The 8087-nt window shown below is 34.2% G+C and overlaps 1 pseudogene; it reads right to left on the reverse strand.

The window, feature by feature from the left end:
- Positions 1-475: 475 nt before the first annotated feature.
- Positions 476-4996, reverse strand: LOC131035089 (calcium-transporting ATPase, endoplasmic reticulum-type-like; annotated as a pseudogene).
- Positions 4997-8087: the final 3091 nt, after the last annotated feature.

Consider the following 8087-nt stretch of genomic DNA (forward strand, 5'->3'; position numbering starts at 1 on the left):
GTTTTAAGCATGATGTTAATTTGTTGTAAAGATATTTACCTCAAAATCTTTGTTTCCATTTCCAATTGAGAAAGGGAAAACAAATACCTCATTCAACAACATTTTCCTTTTATTTAGCAAATATTTAAAAAACAAAAAATAAGGCCTAAACATATAAACATGAATCAACACAGCTATAAAAAAACTTTCATTCATTGAAAAACTTAATATGCATTACAAAAAATTACATTGAAAACCCTTCTTTAATTATATATAAGAGCAATAAATACAGAAATCCTTTTCTTCTCTTAATGACACATTTTTCTTTTCTTAACATCACCTTACTAGAAACCCATGCATAGTCATGGATTAGGTCTCTTAAGTATTATAAAGGTAATTACGATAATTACAGACTAGAACAAACTTCTAGTTGACAATTTATGGTGGAGATGATATATGTTGCAAATTCATAATGACACCCAACTAGTAATACCTAGAGAAGAAACAAAACAGTTGACAAGCGTTCCCTAGTTTGTTAAACTGTTTTGTACTTCTGGTGTACCCTTGACATTCTCCTTCCAATTAATTTCAGAACTTCATCTATCAGTATCACTGGAAATGCAACTACTATAACTAAACACCACTCGTTAAAGCTCAAGGGTACAATGCCAAAAATGCCAGCAAGAAATGGAACATAAAGGATCAAAGCATGGAGCCCAAAAGAAACGGACATTGCCAACAATAGCCAAGGATTTATCCATGGTGGCATGGTGAGCAAACTATTATTCTCAGACAAAGCATTAAGTGAGTTGAACAACTCAATGGCCACTAGTACAGAGAGAGAAAGAGTTGTTGCTTTTGCTTTTCCACTTGAAAAATAATCACAAGGATTAGAATCAAATGAATATATTCTCCCACCAGCTGAAAAAGGTGAAACTTTAAAACCTTCCCAAGATGGACATTCACCCCATGAAGTGAGTTGTGAAAAGGTTACCAATGTGTGGCCATCTGCAGAGAAATCAATCCCTAAAAATGAATCATGTGTGTACCACAAAGCAAATATGCCAACCGTTGCAAGCCCCACATATAAACCAATGACCTGCATTCAGGAAAGAATTGGGAAATATTAAAAATTGTTCAACTATATTTTAAAAGCCAAAGTCAACAAAAAGATAACTAGAAATCAATGATGTTGCAATAGAAATCTCAATACCACGTAGCGGAAAAAAACCCAAGCATTTATTAGGCTATCATTGCTTTTTCGAGGTGGTTTTCGCATGATATCTACGTCAGAAGGATTGAAACCAAGAGCTGTTGCAGGAGGACCATCTGTGACCAAATTTACCCAGAGAAGTTGCACTGGTATCAAACCATCAGGCATGCCTAATGCAGCAGTTATAAATATGGAAGCTACCTCACCCATGTTTGATGATATCATATACCTGCAGAAAGTGTGTCAAATAAGTTCCAATATTCCAGAACTCTAATGCAATGTATTAGATTAGGGAAATATGGTCAGATTGAAACAGGGTACTCCAAGTTCTGATTTGTTTAGATGGTTTATCCTAAATCACACTATTAGGTGAGTCTATTGGAGAAACCGCAACAAATATGTGGGTTCTATTGGAAAAGCTACATTCGCATAGATAGAACCTATCTATTAGTGTGATTTCAGATGGACCACCTAAAACAAGTTCAAATATTTTCTTTAAATTGAAAAGGAAAAACAACTACCATGAACTATGAATCCAGTATATCCAGTATAATCACTTTTTCAAAATCCATCCCATAGTTATGATCAAAAGAAGAGATGCCCACCTTATAAAGGATTTCATGTTATTGTAGATTGAACGACCTTCTGAAACAGCAGCAACAATGGTGTTGAAATTATCATCAGCCAAGACCATATCTGATGCTTCCTTCGCAACCTGAAGTACAATGAAAAAGTTAAACATATGATTACAATATAACCAATACAATGAAGAACATTCATATTTTGATTAGACAAGAAGCCCAACATACCTCTGTACCACTAATTCCCATGGCAATTCCAATGTCCGCAAGCTTTAAAGCAGGTGCATCGTTAACACCATCTCCAGTCATGGCTACAACATGGCCAGCTTCTTTGAGCATGCGAACTATATCTTGCTTGTGCTTGGGTTCTGCTCGAGAGAAAACACGACCACCAGGCTTTGCCAAAACTTCACGACGCTTGTTCAAAGGAAGTTCCATGAATTCTTTTCCAGTATAACTTTTCCCACTAAGATTTTCTGTTTCATAAAATATACCAATATCCCGACAGATGGCTTCTGCTGTGAACTTGTTATCACCAGTAATCACCATTACTCGAATACCGGCTTCTCTACAATCTTTTATCGCTTCATGAACTTCTTCACGAGGAGAATCCTATCAATTTGGAATATGTTTCATGAAACTATGTTAAATGGTAGCAAAATCCATGAAGAAGAAACTGTGAAATATCTGAATATAGGAATTTTTTCAAACATCATACTAATTCAACATTTAAAGAAAACAAGGGAAGAGAACAAGATAAACACTTTATATTTTTGAATGTGGCAGAACTTACTCTCAATCCAAGAAGACCAACAAAGATTAAATTGCTTTCTATCTCAGAATAGTTTGTTGGGTCTAACAATTTCACATGAGCAGGATGATTCTCTCCATCATAATCATTGAACTCTCCCAAGTCTTGTTTGTATGCAAGGCCTAAACAACGCAAAGCCTTTGAACTCATTTGGTGAAGCCTCGTCAAGAGTAATTCTCTGGATGCATCATCCATTTCAACTATGGTTCCATCTACTAATTGTTGGAAAGCACTTCTTTCCAATATATTTTCCATAGCACCCTGCACAAAAGATAGATATTAGTACCACGAAATGGATGCAATCAAAACACAAAACTATTATGCTAGTAAAACTACAAGCCATAAAATTCAAGTCCAAAGTTAATTTTTTTTTAATCAAATACAAACCTTCACTAAGAGACGATTCTGTCCAGAGAGATCTCTAACAATAACACCCATAGATTTTCGAATTCGATCAAACTCCAGTAAAGCCAATCTCTTTGATTTTTCTATCAACTGATCGCAATAAACTACATTAAATTAAAGATAATGGATCAGTAGGTTAGAGAAAGCACAAAGAACATAGATTTTGCAAGATATGACTTAAAAACATGACTAATAAGATTTATAAGTTGTTGGATAATAGCAAAATTTGGGCATAGGAACTCACCTAGTTTTACTGTGCCATTCTCAACAGTAAAGTTGTTAGTGTTACCAGTGTTTGAGGCTTTCAAATCTGACATTCCCATCTTTTCAACGAAAACCTTCATTGAGCACAACAGATGAAAGATAAAATATTAATTATATTATAGACAATGTATAAAAATTTAGAAGTGCACTTTACCATTAGAAACTCCTTTTTTTGTTTAATTAATAGCAAAAAAGATTCTATGTGGTAGATGTCAATCTTTATGTTCTTTTCTCCTCCTTTTAAAACTGTTGTTGAAAAAACTATTTTGTCCACTGGTGCTCCGCCTAATATTCTATCTAAACTGATTCAACACCCACTTGCTCTGTCATTTATAAATGTTAAAACACAAAACAGAGAGACAAGCTAACCTTTAGAGCTGCTTCGGTGGGCATTCCTGTAGCACGAAACTGGTGACCTTCACAAGAAATTCCTGCATCATTGCAAGTTGCAGCAATTTCTGCAAGAGTTTCTAAATTTGCACTCATTTCTGCAGGCCAATCTAAGATGCTTCCATCAGTGGGGTTATATGTCGTTCCTTCTACGTGAAATTCTTGAATTGAACTCACGGTTTGACCTAAGGTTACAAATTGAGTAACAGACATCTGATTTGTTGTAAGTGTGCCTGTCTTGTCAGAGCAAATCACTGTTGTACAACCCAGAGTTTCAACGCTAGGAAGCTTGCGCACAATGGCATTCAATCTTGCCATCTTCCGAGTCCCCAGTGCCAAACAAGTAGTAATGACAGCAGGCAATCCTTCAGGAATAGCAGCGACAGCCAAAGCAACAGCAATCTTGATATAATAGGTACACTTCCCAAATGAGAATGTAATGTTCTTTGGCCAACCATCAACAACATCCCACGAGAGAAAATTCTTATAGCTGATGATCCACACTAGTACACAAACAAACCCAATGGCTTTTGTAAGACTTTCCCCAAATTCATGTAGTTTCTTTTTCAAAGGTGTATCATCATCTTCTAGGGCAGCTTCCTGGATTTGTACTTGAATTTTTCCTACCTCTGTAGACATTCCAATGCTAACAACAATGCAAGTACAACAACCATTGACAACAGTGGTTCCTGCAAACACCATGCAATTTTTAGCTTGCAACTCACAGTCATCTATAAGTACCTCTTTTGTGCTTTTGATAACAGGGTGGCTCTCTCCAGTGAGGGAGCTCTGTTCCATCCTCAAGGTTGATGTCTTCAGGGATGCAATTCTCATGTCTGCGGGAACCTTGTCTCCCATCCCCAGTTCAACTATATCTCCAGGAACAAGTTGTCGAGCTGGAAAATTGGGATACTAAATCCATTTCTCAAGACCTTTGCTTGCTCAGGTTGCATTTCTTTGAGAGCTTCTAAAGCCTTCTCAGCATTAGTCTCTTGCCATACTCCAACAACAGCATTGAGCATGAGAATTAAAAGAATTACCAAAGGCTCCACGTAGGCTGTCATGCCTGCCTCTCCAATCTCATTTTTATCCAAGTAGGCAAGAATGAATGAAACTAATGCTGCCCCCAACAGTATATGAACCAGTCTATCGTCAAATTGTTCTAGAACCAGCTTCCACAAAGGTTTCCCATCTTCCTTTTGAAGTTCATTCCACCCATATCTTTGTCGGCGTTTCTCAACTTCTTGAAAGCTTAGACCTTTTTCTAAACTCACATCATATTCTTCCAAACATTCCTCCACCGTTTTAGACCAGGCACAAAATGACTTTTCCTCCATGAATCTCAAAATGCACAACCAGCAGACCAAATAATCTGAAATGAAACAGATTTGTCCACCATTAAAAAAGCTTACAAGGCCTTCTAAACTTTAATGTCAATCTACTCTCAAACAACTTTTAAGTCACAAATTGGAATTTAAAAACTTTTTAATTAATAATATAATAAACAAGCCTACAATGAGCTGAAAAATCTGTCCACTATTAAATATTTTGTTTCGTAAACGAGAATTTTAGAATCCCCTCAATAAATGAAATCCTTCTGTATGAACATCATGAAACACGGTTTTATAGAGAAAAAATAAATTGCAAATGTGATCTACAACCACCTTACAACTGTTCCAATTCAAATGTCATTCCACAAGGAACGTGCTTACCTACAATTAATGCAATTTGAAAAACATTGTTATAAATCATTACGCTCTACACAAGGAATTTCAATTAACAGCTGCCATGATTGTTATATCATCATTACAATCCAAACAAGCAGCTAACAGCTCTAACATCAATAGATATCAATTGAAACTGCAAATATTTTACACAACTTAGCAAAACACTTAAGCAAAAGATACATGACAAATGATTTTTTTTTCAATAAAAGGTGGAGATCACCTGTAATTATATTGATAATATAGAAAACAAAGTTGTATATAACATAAAATTGTTCTAAACGAAAGATCATAGGGTGGAAATTCTTCAATCATTGGTTTCATTAGATATAAGTTTACATGCTGCTTCTATCATCACTACAATTTACATCAAGACATTTAAACTAAAGATACTGGGACAAATTAAGCAGTTGAACGCCCAAACAAATTGGTTATTTCAGATGTAACTTTAAAATTATAAAGAAGAGATCATGAAACAATAAGCACCTAAAAGCAACACGACATCAAATTCAAATTGCCAACGATATGCCACCTTGACAAAATTCATCATGAAAGAAAACATGATAAGTCATGGTGAACTCCTGTACAGTAAGAAACTCCAAGCTTTTAAAAAAAAACAGCAACTCCTCAACAACTTCAAAAAAAAAAAACGCTCTTCAAAAAGTTCCAAAATTTCAAAAATAAAGAAATTTCTTGCAAGAAATCCTTGAAAATCTGATCCGTGAAGAAAACAATGTTCATTAAACAAATCCTTTGAACATTTATATCCCTAGGCTGTTACATAAACAATACCTTATAACACCCAAATTGCCTATCATTGGATTAGACATAGAAAATTGATATTTTTATAAGCTAGAATAGACCTGTCTAAATCCAATCTGATTTGCAACAGCAACATGGGCCACACCCACCATGGACCACCCACTTCTCTATATTATAATTAGAAAAAAACCCCAATTTACTACTAGACCACAACCTAATAAATATTAAAAATATATAATTAAAAAAGATTTTATCAGATACAGCTCCATTTCAATTGAATGAAACTTTGTATCTAAATTTCATAATTCATGTGGAACAAGCTTGAACAGCATACATTAAGCTTTGATTTGTTTAGGTGATTCATCTGAAATCATACTAGCTTCTTCACTAAGACCCACTTATTAGTATAATTTCAGACAAATCATCCAAACAAATCAAAACTTAAAACATATTGTTAAAAACCAAAATATCCACACACAAGATTAAAATAAAAAAATACAATGAATAAAATTAAAAGATACAAACCGCCTATAATCCTTCATTTATTATCTTCAGTGTTCATAGGTTAGATCCCATGGAGCCAGAAGATAGAGATATGAATAAGGGTTATGGGAATAACTTAAAATTCTGTTCCACTTTTCAAACAAACAGTACTTCTGTATAACTGCAGTCAATCCAACAGATTATAAGTTTGACAACTAAATAAGCCATTACATCATAAACTCAAATTTACAATAAGAAATTTACTAATAGTTTTGCCCCAAATCCACCCGCGGAAAATTTTTCCTACTTTAAACTCCAACAAAACCTAATTATTCCCAAGACACCATCAAAGCTGAATTTGACAGTAAAAAGAATTCAACTTTGTTACCCCAAAACAAAAAAATAAGAGAACATAATCAATAAATAAACAGGTAAGAAAAATACCAATTGGAATGAGGTCGAGTGGGAAGGCAGAGCATGAACTCAATCACCTCGGTCCAGAAAGATCAAAATCCTACAAAACAATTCGAGGGTGATGGACTTATTATAGCACTGAAACATCCGGGTTCGAATCCCGGGGGGTGCCAGCTACAGGGATTCCAAAGCATAACTGAGGAAGCAACATTTTGAAAAGAAAGCAAAGGTGGAAAAAGAAAATGCAAGCACAATCTTCAAAATATTTGCATAAACTTTGCCTCTGTAAAGCATAGAAGTATCCTACCAGTTCCAGAAAACAAAACTTGGCCTTTCTTTAATGAATATTATTGCAGAATACAGGTCTAAAGGAATAGTGTTTTTATAGCAGGCAGAGCCGAAGACCCGCAAAAGTTGGCGAATACCAACGCAAAAGAGCAGGCCGCAAGGCACCTTCGCGCCACCTTCCTGAGCATAACATCATGATGCAAAATGCTTTACTTTTCCTTAAATTATTATTAGTAATATTTCAATAAATGTCTATTATATTGTTTGAGAAAATAGGTAAATCACACTAATTTATTAAAAAATTGTTTGGACTTTATAGTTTAAGAGTTTAGGTGAGGTGGAGTGAAGAATTAAATGCATCAATATAAAAAATATTATTATTAGTTCAATGTTCAATGCTACTGTAAATAAACAACTACAAGTTTACATTTAATTTCCATTAAAAAACATTATTGAGAACAAATCATGTTTGCACTTAATATCCATAAAGAAATATGAGAACAAATCATGTCGTTAGCATGCAAGGTAAAAATAAAAGTTAACTAAAGCTCTTAAAAAATAGGTCAAGTTTCTATATTTTGAAATATTGAATGAATGATATCTTTGTTCCCAAAACATATTAAAATTGGAAGAATCTAGAGATCTAAAACAAAATGGTGGAGGAACTTGAGAAAAATGTTGAACATTCTTAAAATATTTTTGTATGCAGTAAATATAATTTATAATAAAGTAAAATAAGTTTATAAATAATTTTAAGGTAAATATAATAGTTT

Source organism: Cryptomeria japonica, chromosome 3 (assembly GCF_030272615.1).
Source record: "Cryptomeria japonica chromosome 3, Sugi_1.0, whole genome shotgun sequence".
NCBI lineage: Eukaryota > Viridiplantae > Streptophyta > Pinopsida > Cupressales > Cupressaceae > Cryptomeria > Cryptomeria japonica.